We start from the raw sequence: 25,389 nt of genomic DNA, 5'->3' as shown, positions 1-25,389 counted from the left end.
GGTAAGAAGATTATACTACATATTCCGACCTCTGGCCTAAAGCAAAGATTTGGGGAACCTTGAACTGACTGATGTAAAATAAACCCTTCTTGTCTTGTTTTTCCAGGTGTGTTGTTGTGATAGAACTCTAACACAAGGTCATTTTCCTCATAAAAACTGAACACTAAAATGGAGCTAATTTGAACTGAGAGGTACTCTAGTGTGAAATATAGGCCAGATTTTTAAGTACAATGACCATATTTGTAAAACAGCCTGTTAATCCCACAAGTCTAATTACAATACAATACTAAAAGATAGTATGTTTTATATTTGGATTAGATAAAATATATTTTATAAATTGTTTAAATTTAAGTTATAAATAAAGGATATAGCCGCATGGTAGAGTGGATGTGTCGCATATATAAAGTGCTAGGCCCAAATGCCTTCCCCTACTAATTTTTTTAATTATACTGTTTATTTTTTTAATATTTTATTAATTTTCTCACATTACATCTCAATTGTTAGTCCATCCCTTGTATCCTCCCATTCTTCTCTCTCTTCCACTTTCCCCCTACTCCCCTTCCCTAGATCTGTGTAACAAATGGGACCTCATGAGGCTGAGAAGGCACAAGATACTGTCAACAGAACAGACAGCCTACAGACTGGGAAAAGATCTTCACCAACTCTACATCTGACAAAGGTCTAATATCCAAAATATATAAAGAACTACTAAATTTTTTCTTTCCTTTAAGAAAAGAAAGTATCTCTGCCACTAGAAGCATTGCACATGTGGCTGCTGTGTCATGTGTGCAGCAGTGGGAGGCTGAGAGGAGAGAGGCTTTGTCTCTGTTCAGTGTTCTGACCGATAAACCTCTGAATGATTAGCAGTTTAACAGTCCCTGAAAAAAAGCGATCCTGAGACCACCAGCAGTCTGGCGCAGGGGGCTTGGACAGGGGGCTAGCCTGAGACAACCACCACTCCATCACTGCAGAAAGAAGCAGGGCTGGGGCAAGCTGGAAACTAAAAGACCCACGCTGAGGACTGAGGGCCTTGTGGGGGGTGGAGTAAGCCCAAGACAGGTGACCTAAAAGGAGCAAGAGGGAGCTGAGACAACCGTCAGGCCTAGGGGGCAAATCATGCCCAAGGTGACCCCTGCCTAGTCATCATAATGTACAAGCTGGCCATAGCAGTCCTAAAACCGCTCCTGAGATGACAGAAGAATGTGGAGACAGTAAAAAGAAGCAAAACCTGAGAGTCCAGGTTAGTGAGGAACAGTCTGATGCTAGTAACTGCTGATACCACCTGGGACAATGATGGGATCCTGGCCTGTGCTGCCACTGGGGCCCATATCTGGTTCTGTGGTCCTGCATCAGCAGGCATCAACTACCACCAAAAGCCAGGTGGACATTCTTAGTCTGGGGACATGTTGATGTCTGATGGCTGTCACAACTGGCCCCACACCTCAACTAGGCATTATGGGAGAGATGGCCCTGAGAGCAGGAGAGTTGAGCCAGTCCCTAGCCCCACAGGATACAAGTGTGGGAGGCTTAGCTCTCTCAATCCTCCTCCCAATTCCTCCCCTGTCATCCCTCACTACCGTTCTGAGGTCATGAGAGCAGGAGACCTAGTGTCCCTGCCTCTCACCAGCTCCAGGAGGACAGGCCTTGAAACTCACCAGGAAAACACAGTAAAACTGACCCTTGTGGCGGGGGAGTGAGTGAGCCAACCCCAAGGGCATGAGCATGGGAGTAAAGATAAACTTGTTTTTTGTTTAGATCACAAGTGAGGGATGAGAAAAAAGACTTGTGAGAGAGCAGGTGATGTTTATCCCCTTGGAAGTCGAACCACCCTGTGGGGGAAGACTGGTTACTAAGCAGCTGAAAAACATCCTTGAACAAATGCTGAGAGGAGATATAAATGTGAGCAAAAACAAGAGGCAGGGACTTTGGAGACTTGGCATAGTTTTGGCTGTTCATCACTCCGCTTTGAGATGCTCCTAGAGAGAACTGCTCGGGGGAAGGCTTTGGGGCTCGGGGCTCTGGGCCCCAGGCTCCAGCTTAGGTCCCGGGTTCTGGTTGCTCCAGGTTCCAGCAGAAGAAATCCTGCTGACTACCCCAGGAGTATCGTTCCTCAGAACTGATATCCTTATGGTTTCATTATTGTATTCTTTAATCCTCTTTTCCTATTGTTTTGGTTAGTCGGGTTATAAGTGAGGTACTCTCGGTAAATAAGTTTGTAATAAAATATATTTGTTAAGAAAATTGAAGAAAAAAAAAAGAAAGAAAAAAGAAAATTGAGCCTACATGGGAGAGCTGGTCCTGTAACTTGTCCACCCTGTGGTGACATGGGCTAGGGAGAGATGTTCCCCCACTCTTACCGCTTGCCATCAATGGCAGAGAAGAGAGTTGGGCCCGAGATCATCAGAGCAGTGGGAGAGCTGTTCCTGTCTCTCACCAGCTGCAGCACTCAGGAAAGCAGGCCCTGACCTTCACCCAGGCAGCAGGGCAGAGATGGCCCTGCTAATAGCAGTTACTGGTAAGCTAGCCCCCAGGGCTGACCATCTAAGATGGCTTTCAGGGCCAGTCCAGGGCTTTGAATTGGCCCACCCCAAATCTTCTTCATCTATGAACTGCTGAAGTGCATGAAGGGGCTGGTTCTACAGATCCAAAACTCAAGGATGTTCATGACACAGAGCAAAAGAACATCCAAGAGGATTCCCTGTGGGGTTCCAGTATTGACAATGTAGCAGGAGTCAGAGGCCTCATACCAGACCAGTGAGTCATTGCAATGGTCATTCACAAGCACAGAAGTGTAGACAGAAGGGTATACTTTGGGACCCACTGTGACACAAGATATAGTTTTTCTTGGGGAGGCAGGGAGGTTGTAAGGGAGGAAGGTGGATACAAGGGGAGGGGGAGAAGAGGGAGATTGGGGTACATGCTGTGAAATTCAAAAAAAAACCAATAAAAAGGTTTTTTTAAGTAAGAAAATTAAGAGTGTCTTCAGTGCTATATGTAGAATGTCTTCAGTGGTATATGTAGTTCACATTACATAGTGCCTGGGCTATTATGTTCATATTGGTTCTGTCCTTCCACCATGTGGGTTTTATGGAAGGCAAAGAAGAGCCAAAGGACCAAGCCATGTCAATCCTAATGGGAATAATGTCCTATGGAGAGACCTAAACAGCCATAAAAAGAAAATAATAGTAAGGTCAGAGCCCACCTGACATCCCTCAGTAGCAACAAAGGCCAATGCAGCTCAGCTCTCTGACTACAGTAGGTAAAGCACAAAAAAGAACTGGGAAACAAGTCAGGGTCCTTTTCAAGGCTCGAGCTCTTGCTCTGAGGAATAAAATGGAAAGCCACTAAAAGGTTTTGAAAAATTCCTCCAGGGAACTCTGTCAAGTATAGACTGGAGTTAATCAAGTCTGCAGCAAGAAGCCAGACCTTGAGGGTAAAGGCTAGTTTGCTCTTGTTCGGGGAGTATTTTGGAAGTAGAGCCAATGAGAGTTGATGACAGATTAGAAGTAAACTAAGATATATAATAAAGTAAAATACACTCAAAGGATTGTGTGTGTGTGTGTGTGTGTGTGTGTGAAGCAGCCAGAAGATCAAAATAATCACTAAGTAGATGTCAAGGAGGATGAAAGGTGTGAGATTAAAGATGTGAAGCATAAGGGGAAAAAAACAAAAATTCAGTAATAAACATGCTAAGGAGCAATGAATGAGTCTCATAAATTTAGAACTCAGAAATAGTTGTATATTGTAAATATAAACTGTAAGGATACACAAATATATAAATATATATGTATATACTAGCATATACTTACAGGTGTAAGACAATAGACTACATCATAAAATAACATTTAAAAGTGGGGATTAGTTGGCATCACCAATAGACTGAGAACCAATAGACAAAAATTCAAAGGTACTTTGTGAAAAAATGACAGATAGGTAGATAGATAGATAGATGACAGAAAATATTACATAGTGCATATATCACTTTCATAGGGTAAAAGGAAAATAACTGAGGCAGAAAATATAGTAGGTTGAAATGTTGGGTTTTTTTTAGGAAATTTTTACTTTCTCCTAAAACCTCTCATTTATTTGCAGTAATCAAAAATCACTTCTGTTTAAACTACATAAATCATTCCAGATTCTTCTACATAAACAAAGGCCGGAAGCATAGTCAGGCTTAAACAGAAAATGAAGAACAAGTTTGTTTTGTCTTTCTCATCAGTTAGGAATGCAGTATCGTTTCTTTAACTGTTTGCCAAACACTACGCAGACCCGCCCCCTCAAAATCGCTGTTGTTGCCTTTAATACTTTATTATGCTGACTGGTATTTTATGTGTTAAATTGCAAAGACCTTCGTCATCTGACTGGGTCATTATCTTTCTTAGGTAAAATCCACCAAGACAGAACTGATGGGCTCAGCTTGAACTAAATTGTGTCCCTGAGTCCACTGGAAACAGAAATGAGAAATCAGCTGGTTAAAATATGGAGACACTTTATCCCATTAATTGGTGCATTTTCTTTGAAATTAGGTGGAGTTCCATAATTGTTCATAACACAGGCTTATTTTTTTTATTCAAATGAGGGCCAGCAAGATGGATAAGAGAATAGAGGTGTTTGCTGCCAAGCCTGATGACCTGAGTTCAAGCCCCAAAACTCACACAGTAGAAGGAGAACCCACATCAGTAAATTGTACTCTGACCTCGACATGTACACACAATATACAATAAATAAATAGATATTAAGAGTAAAATAAATATAGGAGTATAAGGAAAAATGAAAAAAGCACTTTCAATTCTATTTCTCTCACTTCTGACTACTAATTTTATTTCCCAAGGTGAGGGATAGAGAAAACTCTTAATAAAACAGGTCACAAAGGACTTCTAGTATAAGCCCAAAAGAGACCTGCATTTGACGTTTACATTTAACACATAATATAAGCAATATTAAAAACTTAGTTCTCCCCTTTTCCTCAAGCATTCCTTCTCTTCCAGGTAACTTTCCACAGTTGTGGCTTTCTAAAAAATGTTTCAGTTGCATAGAAATAATACCACAGGCACCATGAGCTTCACTGCATAAAATGAGTCTGACAAGCATAAAATCACAGTTAAGAGCACATTTCCATTTCTAAGGAAGTCCTGAAATGTTGAGATATATTCTGAAGTGCAAAGTGGACCTGTTGAAATCGTCTGAACTACAAGGACTCCCAGTTCTTCCCTGAACACCCAGGCCGTACACACTCCTTGCGTGTTGTTAGACTTGGAAGTCATCACAGAGGCAGTAAGACAAAACCCAAAAGCAAGACTGTTCGTGCAGGCTTTTGTCAATTGCGATAGCTATAGAAGCTATGCATTATCTCCTATATCCCAGACTGGAACTCCCTACCCAGCCCAGAATAACCTTGACCTTCTGATCTGCCTGCTCCCACTTCTCCCAGCGCTAGTATTGCAAGCTTGCACCACTAACTATGCCCAGTTTATACAGTGCTCAGGACTGAACCCAAGACCTCACACGTGCCCTGCAAACAGTCTACCAACTGGGCTACACCACAAGCCCGTGTTTGTGTATTTAAAAAGTCAAATAATCACATAGAGAAAAACAAAAGGTGCCTTAACTTGATGATACTGAGTCATCACCTACTATCGCCAGAGCCCCACCCTCAGCAGAGGGCAGGGCAATTAGTGGTGTGGGCTGAACTTCTTTGCATGTTTTCCTAGGTTGGATTTAGCTTCTCACTCATCCTCAGTTTTCTCTTTCATCTTCAGCTTGCCTTCCCCCCAGCCCCCTATGCTGATGGCTTCTTGTCAGCATGCCTGGCATGTTACATCCTCTTATGGCTCTGTACCAGGATGCATAAAGACATTTTTTAATGCAGTCCAAATGAGTTAATCTCTTAAGGTTCTCATATTTCACCCATCCTTTTTTAAAAAAGCAGACATTTTATGAGTTGGTGAAGCAATCATTCAGAAACATACATCTCCCTGAAGCCATCATCATTTTTATAATTTGTGCTCGGTAGCAAACAACTGCAGCCAGTCTTCCACAAGGACAATCCTTCAAACGCAATATCTAACATTAAAGCCGCTTATGGCTATTTCAGATCAGGGGAGCTGTCCAGTCCATGATGCGCCCGGTCCCTTCCATTTGCAGGGATCAGCTGTCCTAAGAGTTGACTCAAAAAATGAGCTGTGCGCTGCAAATGCAGCAGTGAATGATGGGACTAAGCAAGCATCCGACATTTATAAGGTGTTCCTCCCCAAATGAGAATATATTAAGCACAGTGGCAAATGTGATTTTTTTTTTTTTTTTTTTTTTGGTCAAAGTAATGCATCATATTATTCTGCGATTTTGTGGCTAAGTTTATGCGCTGCCTGTTGAAAAGACCAGCACTGGGAAGCGGGGCAGTAGCAAAAGCACCTGCTGACCATACACAAGGCCCTGGGTTCCAGACCAACACACACACAAAAAAATATTTTAAAGAAATTGACAAAAGAGGCTTCAATCCACAACTACTTTATAAATTTGTCTAATTTTTTTTAAATAAAAAGTATTATGAAATTAAAAAAAAATCTTCGCAGGGATAAAACTCCCTAACTTATGCCCTTGATGGCTTCTGGTCATGTTTTTCGAGAGCAACACTTCATCACAGGAGTTATCTCATTATGGCTATGTCATGGAGGTTTTCTGATTTCTATTTTCTTTCTAAAACTGGCAATAACAATATCTATTTTGCTAGTTTTATTGATATTAACTGAATGTTTGTGCTGCCCCAAACTTGTACGATGAATCCAAACCCCAAATCAATTAAGAACGATGAGGTCATGAGTGTATAACTCCTACATGGGATTAGTGCCCCTTAAGGGACTAAGAGACCGAGATGGTTGTCATCTACCAAGTCAGAACACGGAGAGAAAACATCACCTTGTGAACGAGGGATCAGATCTTCACAGGATGCCTCGTCTGCCAGAGCCTTGAAACTGTACTTCCAGCCTCTAAAGCCAGATACAAAGTAGGTTTCTGTTGTGTAAGCCACCCGGATTCGGTATATTGCTACAGCAGCCTGGCCAAAAGTTATATAATGCAATCAGCAGTGTTTTGCCATGTGCAAACCCCACCATTGATTCTGTTTCCGTCCTGTGGCAGCCACTTCGTTTCCATGCGAAACTTCAAATGCCTGCCACGCTGCTTGGTTTTTCTGACTTCCAATTCATTTGAAAGATGTTTTATCTTCTTTTTTTTTTTTTTTTTTTTTTTTTGAGTAAGAGTTCTGAAACCTATTCTATGGAGTTCCCTGAGGAAACCCATTGAAATTACACACCAGTCATGCATAGAAATAACTGGGTCAATAATGCATCCATAATTGGCTTCTGGAACCATCTCTCACATAAGTGACCTTCATTCAGACGTTTATCCGTGAGGGAAAAACAATCAAAGATGTTACATAAAGTGTTCCTCACAGTGCCCAATATAACAATTCACGACAGGTCCCTGCTCTGCATCTCTTTGGGTAATGCTGTCCACTTTACTGATGAGTCAGTGTCCACCTCTGAACAATAACTCATTCTGGACAAAATGATGCCCTACATAGAATAGCCACATGTGGCTACTCAAGACTCGAAACATATATTCAAAACTGCAAAAAGGTGCTAGTATAAGGTGCAAAACAGATTTTAAAACGTAGGATAAAAATGTAAGGTCACTCATAAATAATTACTGTGCTGATTGGTTGAGATAATGCATTGATGCAATGGATTATTGTCTTTGTTTTGTGTGGTATTGGGATTAGAAGACAAGGACTCATGCTTCCTTTACCATATATAGTATATTGATGAAATAAAACATATTATTAACTGTAGTTCTACTGACTTCTTATTTTTTTTGTAATGTGGCTTTACCCCAAAATATGAAACTTCTTTAATTGTTGTATTCTTGCAGTGGACTACACTAGACACTGTAAAGGAGGACTCCGTTTATGAACAAAAATGAGAAACAGAAAAAACACAACAGAGAAAGAATATTCAGTTAAGTGTTTAAGATTGAATTATGTCACATAAAATTTAGGCTGAAGTGCAAAAGAGAGAGCTTCTATGTATTATATGTATAGGTTCAAGTATATACAGGTGGAGTGCATGTGTACATGTGGTTGTGCATATACGTGTAGGCCAGAGATTGATGCTTCCTGTCTGCTTCAATGCACTATACATTCTTTTTGAGACAGAGTCTCTCACTAGCACTAGAAGTCATTGATTTTAGCTAGACTGGGTGGCCAAAAAGCTCCAGAGATCTTCCTGTTTCCTCTTCTTCATGGGTGGAATTATAGGTGTGCCTGCTTTTTCTGTGGGCTGGGAGGATCAAAATTTGGGTCCACATGCTTGCTCAGTAAAAGCATTCAACTGAACCATCTCCCCACACCCAAGGAAACTTTTATTAACAAACAATTAAATGATGCTTCAAAACCTGGTCTGGGAAATCAAGCGTAAAGGCCGCACAGCTAGATGTACAGTATTTGCATAGTTTGAAAACAACTGCCATCGTTACGTTGCTGTCCCCACAGTGTTTGGAATAGCAGGCACAGAACACCTCCATCAGATGTATGGGCAAAGTGACAACTGCATCCAGTGACAACTGAAGCTTCAGAATGTCTGAGCTTCTTGGAAACTTTTTGGGCTACCATGTGAAAAAGCCTAGGTTACCACGTGAAGAAGCCCAGGTTACCATGTGAAGAAGCCTGAGTTACCATGTGAAGAAGCCTAGGTTACCACGTGAAGAAGCCCGGGTTACCATGTGAAGAAGCCTGGGTTACCATGTGAAGAAGCCCGGGTTACCATGTGAAGAAGCCCGGGTTACCATGTGAAGAAGCCCGGGTTACCATGTGAAGAAGCCTGGGTTACCATGTGAAGAAGCCTAGGTTACCACGTGAAGAAGCCCGGGTTACCATGTGAAGAAGCCCGGGTTACCATGTGAAGAAGCCCGGGTTACCATGTGAAGAAGCCCGGGTTACCACGTGAAGAAGCCCGGGTTACCATGTGAAGAAGCCCGGGTTACCATGTGAAGAAGCCTGGGTTACCATGTGAAGAAGCCTAGGTTACCATGTGAAGAAGCCCGGGTTACCATGTGAAGAAGCCCGGGTTACCATGTGAAGAAGCCTGGGTTACCATGGTAGTTAACACTGGCCCTACTGGTCACACTGACTTCTTCCTTCTGATACTGTGGCTCCCCACACTGAAAATATGACAGTGCTTTAATTACCTGTGTTATGCTTGTGGTAGACTGCACTGCCCTGGACACCATGAGAAACAATCAATGAAACAATTAGCCAAAACAGAGAAACACAGCTTCCTTCCTGGCCAGCTACTGGATGCAAACATACCCAAGAGCCTAGAGCTGCTCAGTTAAACCAATTTCCTATAGCTGTTCCCACAGAATTAGAACTTAATCAAACTACAAAGTTCTGCAGTTACATGAGTCAGACATGAATCTAAAGGCTAGCCCTGGGGGATTGAAAGATGGGTAAGCAGGTAAAGTGCTTACAGTCTCGAGGATCTGAGTTGGAATCCCCACACCCACATAAAGTCTGTGATTCCAGGACTCCTGCAGTAAGGAGGAAAATGAGATAGGAGGAAGCCCAAGAGCTGTATCCTGACCTACGAAATGGCAAAGAAAGAGATCCTGTCTCAAACAAGGTGGAGTATGAGGCCCAGCACTGTATTCTCTGATTTCTATGTGCATGTTATCATACACGCACACACACACACGCACACACACACACACACACACACACACACACACACCACTTCATACAACTCACATATATACATACTCATATATGACATACATATGAATACAGAGACAGACAGAAAAGGAGAGAGAGAGAGAGACAGAGAGGGACAGAGACACATCATACAAAATGATTTAGGTTTTTTTTTTTAACACTGAGAGGACTGCTAGAGGATTCAAGATGGCAGCGCCAATCACACACCACTTCTGATCTGCAGGACAACCAGGACTGCACAGCAACCTAAAGACTAAACTGAGGTCTACAAAACACCAGTGCTGCTGATTCCTAGGTGAGAAGGATCCACATTGTGTGGAGCATGGGTGGGTCCAACCTCTGGCCACCCAGAGAACTCACAGAAAAGCCTGGGGGACAACTCCATTAGCTGCCATCTTGAGAATGATTGTGAGACACCCATGCAGTTTTGGGCTCTCTCCACTCCTCTGCCACTTACTGGATCTGAGACAAAGAGTGGACAGGCAGAGCTGAGTCCGGCCACCGGCCACAATCCACATTAGGTGTCATCCTGTAAGCTCCTTCTGTTCAGATCACTCTCCGCCTGCCAGCTGCTTGCCAAAAGCTTACCAACCTAGTCCTTCTGGGTCACAGAGCAGATAGGCAGAGCCCTGCCATCTCAGAAAGGCCTGTAGAGCACCTAAGTAGCTTTGGACTGTGATCTCTCTCAGCCCCTCAGCTGCTTATCAGCCCATCTGTGACACAGAGCACACAGGCAGAACTGAGTCCAGGCACCAGCTACAAACTGCATTAGCTGCCATCCTGCGAGCAGCTTCCAGCTGGGACCTCTCTCCTCCCACCTAAAGCCTACTGGCCTGAGGCAGCCAGGACACAGAAGCAGACAGACTGAGCAGACCTGTGCAGGCCACACTCCACATTAGCTACCATTCCTTGAGCAGCTTTGGGCTCAAATCTCTCTCTGACCACCAGCTGCTTACAGGCCTAGCACATCTGGGACACAGAGCAGATAGGCAGAGCCCCGTCATCTCGAGAAGGCCTGTGGAGCACCCCAGCAGCTTTGGGCTCGGATGCCTCTCAGCCCACCAGCTGCTTACCAGCCTGGCTCATCTGGAACACAGAGCAGATAAGCAGAGCTGAGTGTGGCGTGGCTCACAACTCACGTTTGTTGCCATCTCAAGGTCTGAGGCACACTGCAGCAGCTTTCGGCTTGGATCTCTTTCAGCACCCCAGGTGCTTAGTGGCCTAGCCAGTCAAGGCTACTGTCAATTATGCAGTCCTCTTGATGTTTAAAAATATATATATATATTTTTTGAAAATCATTTTGTGTTTGTGTCTCTGTCCCTCTCTGTATCTGTCCTTGGCAAGTAGGGCTTACAAGTTAGATGTAACTTTGTTTTATAAATATCTTAAGCACAGTAATTCAAACTTCAATCACAACTGTAGCCTCCTATAGGGTCGTTCCTCTATAGGGGTAGTGTTGACCTGCTAGAAAGCATGCTATGTTTATTTAAGTATACAGTGCTGAAGTGGGGTTGGGGGTGAACAAAATCATTTGCCTGGAGAATCTATACTTTTTATAGCCCTGCTTTGAAGTTTGGGCAAAAGTGGGGGTGGGAGCTCAGAGAAGCCTATCTAAAGTTTTATTAAGTAAAAAAAAAAAAAAAAATCATTGTCACTTGCACCTTATTTTGGGAGGGCTCAACACATAGCAAAACTTAAATAATATAATTTAATCAAGCCAGCAAACTGTCCTAGTGGAAACGCCACTACTTTTCCTTCTGGACACCAAAATTGTGCCTTACATGGTTATCCTACCAATGGTGGCTATGTCATTGAGAACTGATGTCCCTGTAGGCTATGTAGTTCGAATCACAAATGACAGCTCTTCCAGAAAAGATCCTATGTAATCCTGCCTTTTAAAAATTGCTACCCTCAATACAGTGTCTGATTCACAGAGCATGAATGACATTTTCAGGATCTAGCTTTTCCCCCCTTTTCTTTCTTCTTGTTTAAATGTTATTTAATCACTTTACAACCTGATCCCAGCCTCCTCCTGCCTCTCCTCCAAGTCCTGCCCTCACAGCGCCCCTCCCCTTCTCCTCCAAGTCCTGCCCTCACAGTGCCCCTCCCCCCATTCTATCCTCTCCTTTTCAGAAAAGGAGAGACCCCTAAGAGATACCAACCCACTCTGGCACCTCAATTCACAACAGGACTAAGTGAGTCCACTTCCACCAGGCAGTGTCAAGGCAGGCAACAGAGTCAGAGACAGTCTTAACTCCAGTTGTTGGGGGACCTACATGATGACCATGCTGCACATCTGCTACATATGTGTATGGAGTCTAGGTCCAGCCCAGGCAAGCTCTTTGGTTGGTGGTTCAGTCTCTATGAGCTCCCATGGGCCCAGGTTAGTTGACTCTGTAGATCTTGTGGTATCCTTGACACCTCTGGCTCCCTCAATCCTTCCTCTTACTCTTCCATAAAATTCCCAGATCATGACCCATTGTTTGGTTGTGGGTCTCTGCATCTGTTTCCAACAGCTGCTGGATGAAGCCTCTCAGAAGGCACTTGTGTTAGGTTCCTGTCTGCAAGCATAGCAGAGTATCATTAACGGGGTCAAGGGTTGGCTCTCTCTCCCATGGCTTGGTCTCAAGTTGGGCCAGTCATTGGTTTGTTATTTCCTTAATCTCTACTCCAGCTTTATCCTTACACTTCTTGTAGGTAAAACAAATTTTAGGTCAAAGACTTTATGGGGGGATTGATGTCAACCTTTCCTCTACTGGAAGTCCCACTCAGTAGTCCCTGTAGTCCAGTGGCTACAGGAGCTAGCAAGTTTAGGGTCCATGTCACCTGCTGTTAGGGCTCTCAGCTAGGGTCACCCCCATAGACTCCCAGTGACCTTTCTTGTCCTAGAGATGCTCAAACCATCTCTTCCTTCTTCCATCATATCCTTCCTTCCCAATTCCACCCCATTCAACCCCACTCGCCCCGCACCTTATCCTTGACCTCCTTACCCTCCACATCCTCTCTCCCACACAGTTTCCTCCCTCCATATACTTCAAGTAAGTATTTATTTCCTCTTCTGCATGAGATTCAAGCATCCTCCCTTGGAACCTTCTTGAATTCTATGGGTCTGTGGGTTGTAGCATGGTTATCCTGTATATTATGTCTAATGCCCACTTATAAGTAAATATGTACCAAATGTATATTTCTGGCTCTGGATTACTTCACTCAGGATGATCTTTTCTAGTTTCATACATTTGCCTGCAAATTGCATGTCATTGTTTTTAATCGCTGAGTAGTATTCCATTGAGTAAATATACCACAGTTTATCCATTCTTTGGTTCAGGGACATCTAGGTTGTTTCCAATTCCTGGCTATTCTGAATAAAGTTGCTATGAACATATTTGATCATGTATCCTTGTGGTATGGTGGAGCATCTTTCTGATAAATGCCCAGGAGTGGTCTAGTTTCTAAGAAACCGTGAGATTTATTTCCTAAGTAGTTGTACAAGTTTGCAATCCCAGTAGAAATAGAGGAGTATACCCCTTGCTCCACATACTTGCCAGCACGTGTTGTCACTTGAGGTTTTGATCTTAGCCATTCTGATGGGTGTAAAATGGAATCTCAGAGTTGTTTTGATTTGCATTTCCCTGGTGACTAAGGACGCTGAGCATTTCTTTAAGTGCTTCTCACCCATTAGAGTTTCCTCTGTAAAGAATTTTCTGTTTAGCCATGTGGTCCATTGCTTACTTGGGTTATTTGGTTTGGTGGTTTTTAATTACATGAATTCTTGATATATTTTGGCTAGTAGCCCTATGTCTGATGAAGGGTGGGTATAGACTTTTTTCCCAGTCTGTAGGCTAACATTTTGACCCATTGAGCGTGTCATTTAGCTTTAAAAAGCTTTTCAGTGTCATAAGGTTCAATTTATGCTTTTTGTGTTTTCTTGAGACAGGGTTTCTTTGTGTAGCCTTGACTGTCCTGGACTCACTTTATAGACCAGGTTGGCCTCGAACTCACAGCAATATGCATGCCTCTGCCTCCCCTGTGCTGGGATTAAAGGCATGCACCACCACGCCCAGCTAAGGTTCGATTTATTAATTGTTGATCTTAGAGCCTGAGCTATTGGTGTTCTGTTCAGGAAGTTGTCTCCTGTGCCAATGGGCTCAAGGCTCTTCCTCACATTTTCTTCTAACAGATTTAGTGTGTCTGGTTTTATATTGCTGTCTTTAATCCACTTGGACTTGAGTTTTGTGCAGGGTGATAACTATGGATTTATTTGCATTTCTCTACATGTAGACATCCAGTTCAACCAGCACCATTTGTTGAAGATGCTATCTTTTTTCCATTGTATGGATTTGGCTTCTTTGTCAAAAAACCAAGTGTCTATAGGTTTGTGGCTTTATTTCTGGGTCTTCAATTCGATTCCATTGTTCAACCAGCCTATTTCTATGACAGTACCATGCCATTTTTATTATTGAGTATAGTATAGTATAGTATATAGTATAGCATAGCTTGAGATCAGGGATGGAGATTACTCCAGAAGATCGTTTCTTTTATTGTGCAAGATTGTTTTAGCTATACCGGGTTTTTTGTTTTTCCATATGAAGTTGAGAATTGATCTTTCAAGGTCTGTAAATAATTATGTAGGTATTTTGATAGATATTGCAACACTACATCCAACAAAGATCTAATATCCAAAATATATAATGAACTCAAGAAATTAAACACCACCAAGCCAAATACTCCAACTGAAAAATGGGGTATCATGCTAAACAGAGAATAATCAATAGAGGAATCTGGAATAGCCAAGAAACACTGAAAGAAATGCTCATCTTCCTTAGTCATCAGGGAAATGCAAACCAAAATGACTCTGAGATTCCATCTTATACCGATCAGAATGGCCAAGATAAAAAAAACTCAAGTGGCAGCACATGTTGGTGAGAATGTGGAGAAAAGGGTACACTCCTCCATTACTGGTGGGATTGCAAACTTGTAGAACCACTTTGGAAAACAGTCTGGAACTTTCTCAAAAAGTTGGGAATAGACCCAGCTATACCACACCTGGGCATATACCCGAAAGACACGCCACCATACTACAAGGACATTTGCTCAACTATGTTAATAGCAGCTTTATTGGTAATAGCTAGAAACTGGAAACCAATTAGATGTCCCTCAACCAAAGAATGGATTTAAAAAAAAACTGTGGTAAATTTACACAATGGAATACTACTCAGTTATTAAAAACAAGGAATTCCAGAAATTTGTAGACAAATGGCTGAGACTAGAAACGATCATCCTGAGTAAGGTAACCCAGACCGAGAAAGATACTCATGGTATACGTTCACTTATAAGTAGATATTAGCTCAGCATAGATGTGCTCTAAGAGACTCCACCTAGTGGGGAATCAGGACAGATACTGGGCTTGGTGCTGTACTCAGGGAAGAGTGCTAAGAGTGGTATGGAAAGGTTGGAGGAATGGAAGGACACAGAGGAAGTCAGGAGCTCCACATGAAGACCATGAAAGCCTGTGGATCTGGACACAAGGGGGCTTGCACACACTGATGCACCAACCAAGGACAATATATACAGAGAAACTAGACTCCCTACTCAGATTTAGCTGATGGACAGCTAATTCTCCAAGGGGGCAGGGTGGGGGAACTGCAGCTCAACCTCTGACATGCACTCTGGTGCCCATGACTTGACTTGCAGGCATACAGAGGAAGGGGATGTGGGCTATACTGATAGACTGTGGCTAGAAGATGGAGGAAGAGGCCCCCCTATCAGAGGTCTTTGAGAGGGGAATGGTGTGGAAGGGGAGGGAGGGTGAGAACAGGAGGATAAGAGCGAGGGCATAATAATTGGGATGTAATGTGAATAAATTATAATAAATAAATAAACAAATTTTTTAATTTACAAATGTTTACCTGATCTTGATTTCAAGTTGGTAAGTGGCATCTATCACAAAAATCATCTGTTTCGTTTTGATTTCTGAATTTTATGGAGTATAGGTTTTTGGAGTAAGACCTAATGATTCTTTGCATTTCCTTTGTTACATTCACCCTTTTCATTTCAGATTTTGCTTATTTGGATGCTGGCTTTCTGCCTGTTGGTTAGTTTAGCTAAGCATTTGTCTATCTTGTAGATTGTCTCAAAGAACAAGCTCTTAGTTTTGTTCTCTTTGTTTCTAATGTATTGACTTTAGCCCTCAGTTTGATTGTTTCCTGCTGTCTACTTCTCTTGAGTGAGTTTACTTCTTTTTGTTCTAGAGCTTTAAGGTATGATTTTAAATTGTTAGTATGGGATCTCTCCAGTTTCTTTATGAAGGCATTTAGTATATGAACTTTCCTCTTAGCACTGCTTTCATTGTGTCCCCTAAGTTTGGGTATGTTGTGCCTTCATTTGAATTCTAGAGAAAGTCTTTAATTTCTTTATTTCCTCCATGAGTCAGTCTTCATTGAATAGAAAGTTGTTCAGTTTCCATGAGTTTGTAGGCTTCTTGTTGCTTCTGTTGTTGAAGTCCAGTTTTAACCCATGGTGGTTTAATAAAATACAAAGTGTTATTTCAATTTTCTTGTATCTGGTGACCAATTATATGGTCAGCTGAGAAGGTGTATTCTTTGGTGTTTGAATGGAATGTTCTGTAGATATCTGTTAGGTCCATCTGATTCATAATATCCACTGGTTTCCGTTGTCTCCTTCACACCTAGTGATCATATACTACAAACCCAAAGCAGCTATCACATGCTATGATAGAATGTGATAATCATAGCATATATTTCATTATTCTTAAACAATGATGAAAATCAAGAAATATTTGGACATAAACGTACTTAAGATAAATTTCAAATTGCAAAGCAACTAAAAGTGGACCCATAGCTGTCTCCAGGTATGTGTATACATCAACCCACCTGTTAATCTCCCAGAGGTAAGGATACTGTTCAGTATTCCTGCTTCAGTATATGCAGGTTGACTTTGAACTACCCATAAGGATGGCCCTGAACTCTTGATCCTATCATCTCTATTTCCCAAGTGCTAGGTTATAGACCAACACCACCATACTCAGTTTAATTGGGAACTGGGGACTGAACCCAGGAATTCAAGGGCTCTCAGCTAACCACTGAAGCTTGTCACTGCTTTTTCTTGAGTTTTCTAGGTCAACTATTTCTCTTGAAAAACTTTTAATTAAGTCTAATTTGGTAAATAAAATAAGTGAGCCTCATAGTAAATGACATGCTCTTAAAAGTCTAGGACTCAGCCTGAGTGTGTAAGTATTGATTATTTAAACTTGAGCAATCATGAGCTATCCTATTAAACTCTGTTCTCATTCTAAACATAAGCTCACATGCTTATCTGACATACAAATGTGATGACCTGGATTAAACATTTAGATCCCAAAGTGGAAGAAGAGAACCAACTCCTGAACATTTTCTTCTCCCTGCCACATGCACACCACGGTACATGTGGACTTACACAATGAGGAATGGGGGAGGGAGGGAGAAAGACACACTGAAATCAGACATTGTTGTATTCTTTCCACTTGCCCCCAATACTGTGGTCTCTAAGCTACAATCTTTTCATCACAATGAAACCTTCAATTTTATATCTACCTCAAAGTGCACATCAAGAATGGAATCTAAAATATGTCTGGATTTCAATTTCTGGCTTGAGAATTCCACACCCAGATGGTGTGTGTGTGTTTGTGTGTGTATCATGGGCTATCAAAGTAAGCCTCTGGTAAAGTGTTACAAAACTTCTTCTAACTTCAGACCCCAAACTTGCACTTTCATCCTTTGATTTTTACAGTGAGAACTGTGTATATTATTAATGACTGGATTTGGTCTGCAAGTGGGGGGCGGGGGCAATATCTTGGTAGTTATCTTCCAGTCTTCATGCAGAAATGCCCACACAGGCATTATCAATAGACTAGCAAAGTTCCTGGTGTGTTCTTAAACATCTGGATGACGGATCAGCACACAGCTTACCCATAATGTCAGCACATCCCTCTAATGCAAACGTTTGTAACCCAAACTTCTGAAGGGGCATGCTTGCCTAAGATTAATAAAAGCCATAATTTTAAGAGTGATAGGTTCTTTGGCATTAGGGATTCTAAATGAACCACACTTGAAAAGGATTAGGCATTTAGAAAGTGGATTGACAAAACTGAAATAAGCCCACCACAGTTCAATTTGAGTGGAAATTAAAAAAAAAAAAATCCTAAAACAAATAGTTAACATTTTTTCACTTATTATGAAAAGAAAAGACGTTTAAATGTATACTTTAACCTCAAACACATTTGTTAAGCTGGCCCTGGGTTTAAGATTGGAGATCTTATCAGCCAATTTGAATGAGTAACGTGTCATGCATTCACTCCCACGTCCCGTCAAAAAGTTTAGTAAGCACTGAAGAAGCCTACGTGTTTCTTCTCTTCTAAGGGCCGTGGTTTTCCTGGGCACACGGACACCTGGAAGAAAGCTGTTCTTCTCAGTGTAGCATTAGGGTAAGCCAAACTTGGCAGCTTCTGAGTTGTCGCCTAAAAAGATAGCTGCTATATATTTTTTACATGCTATTCCCCGCCTCTGCCTCTTACTCATTGTTATTTGCACGGCTCACAAAATGAGCCTCACATCTTAGACATGGCAGAGAGAAAACTATAGGTACCATTCCTGTCTAAGGACTTTATGGATCAGGCCTCCCACACCCAGACAATGCAGGAAAAAAAAAAAAAAAAAAAAAAAAAAAAACCCTAAAATCCTATCTGGCTGAGTCACTGTTATTTGGTGTTTTATATTAAATGCGGTGAAAATCCCAATGGTACAAGAGCAAATTTTAAGGCATTAACTAAGTGCTAAAGTAAATGCAAATGAGAAACATAGTTCTTACAGACAGTTTGCTTTAAATTGAGCAATGTGAAGAGTGCTGGCGTAGATAATGAATTTTGCCACTTAGGTTTTAGGTTTGGTTTTTTTTTTTTTTTTTTTTTTTTTTTTTTCATGTTGAGGTGAGAGAGGAGAAAGGAGAGAGAGAAAGAGAGAGAGAGAGAGGATGAGACCACGCCTGGTGTATGTATTGTGTGGGTGCATGCACAGTGTGTGAGGTTGTACATGTTTGCATGTGCATATTATGAAAGAGGTTGAACATAGGGCCTCTTTCTTTGACTGATCTCCACCTTTATTTTTTGAGCTAGGGGCTCTCTGAATATGCACCTGAAGCTCATTGATTCACGTAAGCCAGCTGACCAGTGCCTATCTCTGCCCATCTCGGCCCTGTGATAACACGTGTGAGCCTTTGTACCCAGCTTGTTATATCAGGTCTGGGGTCTGAACTCAGGTTCTCATGCATGTACAGCACACACTCAGTCATCTCCCCAGCCCACAACCTCTGTTCACATCAGCTCACTTCCCCTGGCAACAACTACCACCTTTCTCTGGGAAAACTCTTCTGCTATGTCAACAGATCAAATTTTACCCCATTTCTGAGCCTACACAAATAAGTAGTAGTCCTTGTAATTGATTCAGGAATCAGATCATGAGTTCAGAACCTGACTGTTGCAATGTGTGTCACTCTAACACGTCACACAATAAAGTATAATTCAGTGCTTCTTTAGCAAACATCTGTTATGCTTTTTTCATTCAGCTGGCCCCACCTACCTTTACACTGATGGTGGACACTTGATGTTCAATCCCTCATCTCCTTCGCACCGGTGAATAGCCTTGAGGAGGTATTTCTCAAGATGTGACAGCACACAAGACATCAAACTAGCCCACAGAATCGCAATTCTAATGTATCCATTAATATCTCGTTAGGATAAAACAACACATTCAAACCATTATAGTGAATGGTAAGATTACAAGGACTAGAGAGGGGATGAAAAGGAAAAAATGCATTTTGGGTTTTGGTGGCTTTTATAGACATGGAACCAGAAGGCTCAAAGTCTGGGGCTGCAGGTGTCAGTCTTCCTATAGGGGAAAATAAGATAGTATTTAAAGACAAGTGAGGAGGGTGTCTTACTTAGAGTTACTATTGCTGTGATGAAACACCATGACAAAAAGCAAGCTTGCTAAGAAAGAGTTTATTTGACTTACAGTTCTACATCACTGTTCATCCTCAAAGGAAGTCAGGGCAGGAACTCAAATGGGTCAAGAACCCAGATGCAGGAGCTGATGCAGAGACCATGGAGGGATGCTGCTTACTGGGCTGCTCCTCAGGGCTTGCTCAGCCTGCTTTCCTATAGAACTCAAGACCACCTGCCTAGGGGTGGAGCCACCCATCAATGCCTAATCAACAAAATGCTCTACAGGCTTGCTAACAGCCTGATGTTATGGAGGCAGTTTCGCAATCAAGGTTCTTCTCAGAAGACTGTCTTGTGTCAAATGACATAAAACCAGACAGGATAGATGTCCATTTATGGATGGACATGTTGAGTATATTGGTTTCTTTACTTTAAAAGAGAGACCCTATTAGAAAAAAAATACTACAAACAATAGTATGTTTGTGAAGATGAGGGGAGTATGAAAGCAAGAACATGAAAGAACTGTCATCATGCTAGTAGGAGGAACTGGAGATGATGTCCTACTGTCACACATATACAACAAATCTGCAGGAAAGAAAGTCATGTCATCTCCGGTGGGCATTGTTGGAATATTTCCATATCCCTTTCTCTTGCTTTTTGTAACAGAAGCCAGGAAAAAGTAACAACCACCAAATACCCCTATTTTTCTCAAACTTGTTACCAATAAGGATTATAGATAAATAAAAATCTGCGGTGATCTCTTAGGAACTATCTTGCTTCCAGGAGGAAGAGAAAGATGTGGCCTCCCTCAGGCCTTTCCCACAGCCTTCATTTCTATTTTCTTTCCAGGAGGTGTCTAACTGGAGAGGAAAGAGAGGAAAGTGGGACACATGCTCTTGACTACAATGACACTGAGAAGTTGGCTCTGCTGATCTTGTCCGGAGACACAAACCCTTACATGAGTCAGATACCGTTTTTGTTAATTTAGGTTTTCGTTCCTTGTACATCAAATGATCCATAGCTATTCGAAACTGAAATTCACAGTAATGCCTATTTTAGATCAAGCCTAATGATGAGATAATCTTTGTTTATAATACAGTTTTGCCCGGTTCACGGAGTCACTAGTTGGAGGGGTTTATTATCTTTGTGTAGTACACATGTGTGCCACAGTGTGGAGGTTGAAGGACAACTTTGATATATGCTATCCACCCTGCCTGAGGCAAGGTCTCTTGTTCACTCTCCCTGCTCACAGCAGAGGAGCTGACTCATAACTTCCAGGAATTCTCCTGCGTCTGCCTCCCATCTTGCTACAGAATGATTACATACATGTGTTACCAAGCCTGGCTTCTATGTGGGTTCCAAGAATTCAGACACATTTGAGTGGCAAGGTCTTTAGCCAGGGAGCTATCTTCCCAGCTCAAATTACTAGTTTTGAAAGGACGGTATGTACAGATAGTCATTCAAATCCCTCTGTGTCCGCCCCTTGGATTATGGAGAGCTGAAGGCCAGCCCTTTTAGGGGGAATTGCTTTCTTCCTCCTTATATTGTCAGGGAGGGAGGGAAGGCAATGTGGTTTCTCACTGATTTCTATAGCATTGTTCCTTACCTCAAAATGGGAGGAGATTACCACCAGCCCAGATATTCTCAATCAATTTTTATTGCTTAAACTGTTTAATGAATATAAGAGATTTTTATCAAAAACAATAAACTGGAAATCCACTCGCATCTGCCTAGCTGGTAAACAGATGAAAGTATTCCTGTTAGGAGAAAGGCACAAAGCCAGTTGCTAGAGGAAGATGCCATCTGCATTGGTCTCAGAAAACTCTTTGAAGAATAAACTGAGAAACTCAATGAAAGATCTGCAGACATAACAACCAAGGATTCCAGCCAGGATGAAATAAGGGGTACCAGAATAGCTCATAAAGGAAAACTGGCCACAGCATACAAAACACCTATTTTTAAGTGCTGGAACATGCATCATACAGCACGGAGGCTTTAATAGAAAGGAAGGCAAATGGGATGAGGCCCACAGTGCCTAGAAGCAGTTTCAGACTGCAGGAGGAAAGGCCAAGTTGCAGTGAAGAGAAAAAGATTGAGTTTGGAGATGGTGCTGTGGCTGCAATTTGTAACACACAGTGCTAGAAAGGGAGACCGATACATAAAAAGTGGTTCACATTTTTCTGTAAGTCTTTGGCTGAAAATGAAGCTGAGAATGCATAGGGTGAGACCCCGAGAGGCTTGGGAAAAGTTATCCAATGAGAAAGAGCGACTACTGGGGACTCTAAGTCAAGCATTCTCTAGAACTCAGAGGAATGTGAGTTGTTTTGATTTTTACTCAACTCAGATAAAGAGTCTTTCTTGACCATATAGCATATAGCAGAGATCCCCAAGCCATTTTTAAGGATAGGACAACGAACAACTACATGCATTTGCAAACTGAGTTTAAAAACAAGTTTGGAGACAATCAGGCTGAACACCACTAAAACAATCTCTCAAAACAAAGTCCTAACTTCTCCAAAACTTCATATATTCCAAGTAGCAATTTCATAAAAACTGCCATAACCAGTTAAGGCACATTTAAAGGCCTAAGGCCATAACCATTTATTATTTAATGGACGAATTGGTGTGGTGGTTTGAATAAGAATGTCCCCCCACAGACTTGAATGCTTGGTCACCAGGATGGGGCACTACTTCAAATGATTAGCACTGGCCTTGTTGGAGGAAGTGTATTACTGGGGGTTGGCTTTGAGGTTTTCAAAAGCCCAAGCCAGAGCCATTGGTCCTCTTCCTGCTGCCTGCAGATCCATATACAAAACTTTCAGGCTGATAATGGACTAAACCTTGGAAAATGTAAGCAAGCCCCAAGTGATTTCTTTTATAAGCATTGTTATGGTCATGGTGCCTCTTCCAAGGCAAGAAAACACTGACAAAGACCGTAGGTAAGAAACTCAGTACAGTGTGTGTCACTTGAATGCTTTGTTTAGTCTACTAAGGCTAAAAGTAGGACTTCAGCAGGATGCTGGATGAGTTTCTCAAGTTTTTCAGGTTGTTGGCTGAAAGTAGCTCCTCATGGATTAGGACTAGGATCCCTTCCCTTGCTGTTCCTGAGGATGGTGACTTACATCTCAGGGATTCTCCCAGCTCTCTTGGCTTAACCTTCTGACACATCTCTGATGTCAGTTAAAGACTTTTGCTTTTATCATCCTGAGTGACATAACCCAGACCCAGAAAGGCACACATGGTATGTACTCACTTATAAGTGGATATTAGCCATACAGTACATGATAACCAGGCTACAATCTCCAGGAGATCAGGTATGGGGAGGGTGGGGATGGGGAGTTGAGGAGAGGACTAGGAGAGCGAACAGAAATCTCTGAGATAGGGAAGGCTCCCAGGAGTCTATGCAGGGTGACACTAGCTGAGACTCCCAGCAGCAGGGGATGCTGAGACTGAATTTGATACCTTCTGTAGCCAGGTGAGACTTCCAGTGGAGGGACGGGGACAGCAACCAACCCATAAAACCTTCAACCCCAAATTTGTCTTGCTTACAAGAAGTGTAGAGATAAGGATGGAACGGAGACTGAGGGAATGGCCAACCAATGACTGGCCCAACTTGAGACCCACCCCATGGGAGAGATCCAACCCCTGACACTATTAATGATACTCTGCTATGCTTGCAGACAGGAGCCTGGCAGAACTGCCTTCTGAGAGGCTTCATGCAGCAGCTGATGGTAACAGAAGCAGAGACCCACAGCCAGACAATAGGTCGAGCTCAGGAGTTCTGTGGGAGACTAGAAGGACACCACAAGTGTAGACCTACAGAGTCAACTAACCTGGGCCCATGGGGACTCACAGAGACTGAACCACTAACCAAAGAGCTTGAATGGGCTGGGCCTAGATCCCGTGTAGCAGAGGTACAGCTTGATCATCATGTGGGTCCCCAAACAACTGAAGTAGGGCCTGTCTCTGATTCTTTTTTTTTTTTTTTTTTTTTTTTTCCTTAATGTGCATAGGTGTTTTGACTGCATGTATGTCTGTGTGAGAGTGTCAGATCATAGAGTTACAGACAGGTGTGAGCTGCCATGTGGGTGCTGGGAATTGAACCCGTGTCCTCTGGAAGAGCAGTCAGTGCTGCTCTTAACCGCTAAGCCATCTCTCCAGCCCCCTGTCTCTGATTCTTTTGTCTGACTTTGTATCCCTTTCTCCTAACTGGGCTGCCTTGTCTGGTCTCAGTGGAAGAGGATGGCCTTAGTTCTGCTGTGGCTTTATCTGCCAGGGTGGGTTGACAGCTTTTGGGGGGGGGGGGCTCTCCTTCTCTGAGACGGGGCAATAGGGGGAGGGATTAGGCTGTAAAGTGGTTAAATAAATAAGTAAATAGATTTTTCTTTGTAATGGTTTATATGATTAGATTCACTTATAATGTTTTACTGTACCTAGGACTCCAGATACTCTCAAATAAACTTAAAAAAGTCAGCTGAAATTCTGGTACGTTTCCCCTCGCATTACTAATTCTCATGTTCTTAACACCTTCGAATATGAACATTCAGATTGACCTGGTATCGTTATCTTTCACTCACGGAGCTTCCTCTGTCGTTTCTTGCAGAGCTGTAACAATTTCTTTCAGCGTCTCTGTCTAAAGATGTCTTTATTTTCAAAGCTGGACTGTGCAAACACAGAGTTTTAGGAGCCTATCTCTGTCTCCACCTCTGAAAGCCTTTGTTCCAGGTACCTCAGGTGTGTAAGGTTTCTGGTGAGAAGCCGGCAGCAGTTCTCAACTCCTCCTTAAAGGTGTCTCTTTTTTCACCCTACTTAGTGGTTTTAGTCTTTTCCTTGTTCTTACGCATTTGACTATGTGTTGGTTAGGGTTCTTTTCTCTAGCTTCAGGTTGGTTTAGTTTCTTGGATATGATTGCTATTTTTCATCAAATCTAGAAGTTTCCTTGCCCCAGGACTGCAGTCATACAGGTTTGTTAGGATGGATGCTTTCATGCCTGAACTCACTGAGGCTCTGGGTTTTGCTCATCTCTGTTTCCTCTCTGCACGTCTCTTCTTTCTGAACACAGATCTCTACCGTGTCTAATCTGTTTTTAAACCCTACTCGATGAGGATTTCACTTCAGAGATATTCTTTTCAACACCAGAAACCTCCCTTTCATTTTCCAACAAACAAACAAACAAAAAATGGTTGTATTTGTGATTTTTGTATCACTATGACAAAAGCACCTGACGGAAACAACTAGGGCAGCAAAGGTCTGTTGGTCTCATGATTTCAGGAAGATTTCCGTTCATCCCGTGGTAGGGGAGGCATGAGGAGGTGTAGCCCTCGGCAGCTGATATAAGCTAAGTGGCCGCAGGTGTTTACATACTGGTAGAGTAGGAAGCCTCACTAGAGCCCAGGCTGATATTTTTTAAAAGTACACTCCCAGGAATCCATTTCTACCAGCTGGGTTCCACCTCCAGAAGTTTGTAGGGTCCCTAAAACAGTACCACCCACAGAGGAAGAGCACACACACACCTTAGACCATGAAGCTATGGGGGAGCACACCATAGATTTAAGCCAAAACAGGTTATCAATTAATTGAGGGTATATTAAGAAGTCTCAGCATATGAAATGACATAAGCACCGAGGAAAGC

The 25,389-nt window shown here is 42.3% G+C and overlaps 1 non-coding gene across 1 annotated transcript; it reads left to right on the top strand.

Annotated features, from left to right (window-relative positions):
* The first annotated feature begins 744 nt into the window (after positions 1-744).
* LOC127193476 (small nucleolar RNA SNORA17) lies at positions 745-876 on the top strand. The gene has a single exon (XR_007831129.1). It is a non-coding gene; the product is annotated as a small nucleolar RNA SNORA17 (small nucleolar RNA).
* The last annotated feature ends 24,513 nt before the right edge of the window (positions 877-25,389 follow it).

This window comes from Acomys russatus, chromosome 8 (genome assembly GCF_903995435.1).
Source record: "Acomys russatus chromosome 8, mAcoRus1.1, whole genome shotgun sequence".
NCBI lineage: Eukaryota > Metazoa > Chordata > Mammalia > Rodentia > Muridae > Acomys > Acomys russatus.
The sequence above is the reverse complement of the archived record's forward strand: the minus strand, read 5'-3'. Positions and strand labels throughout refer to the sequence as shown.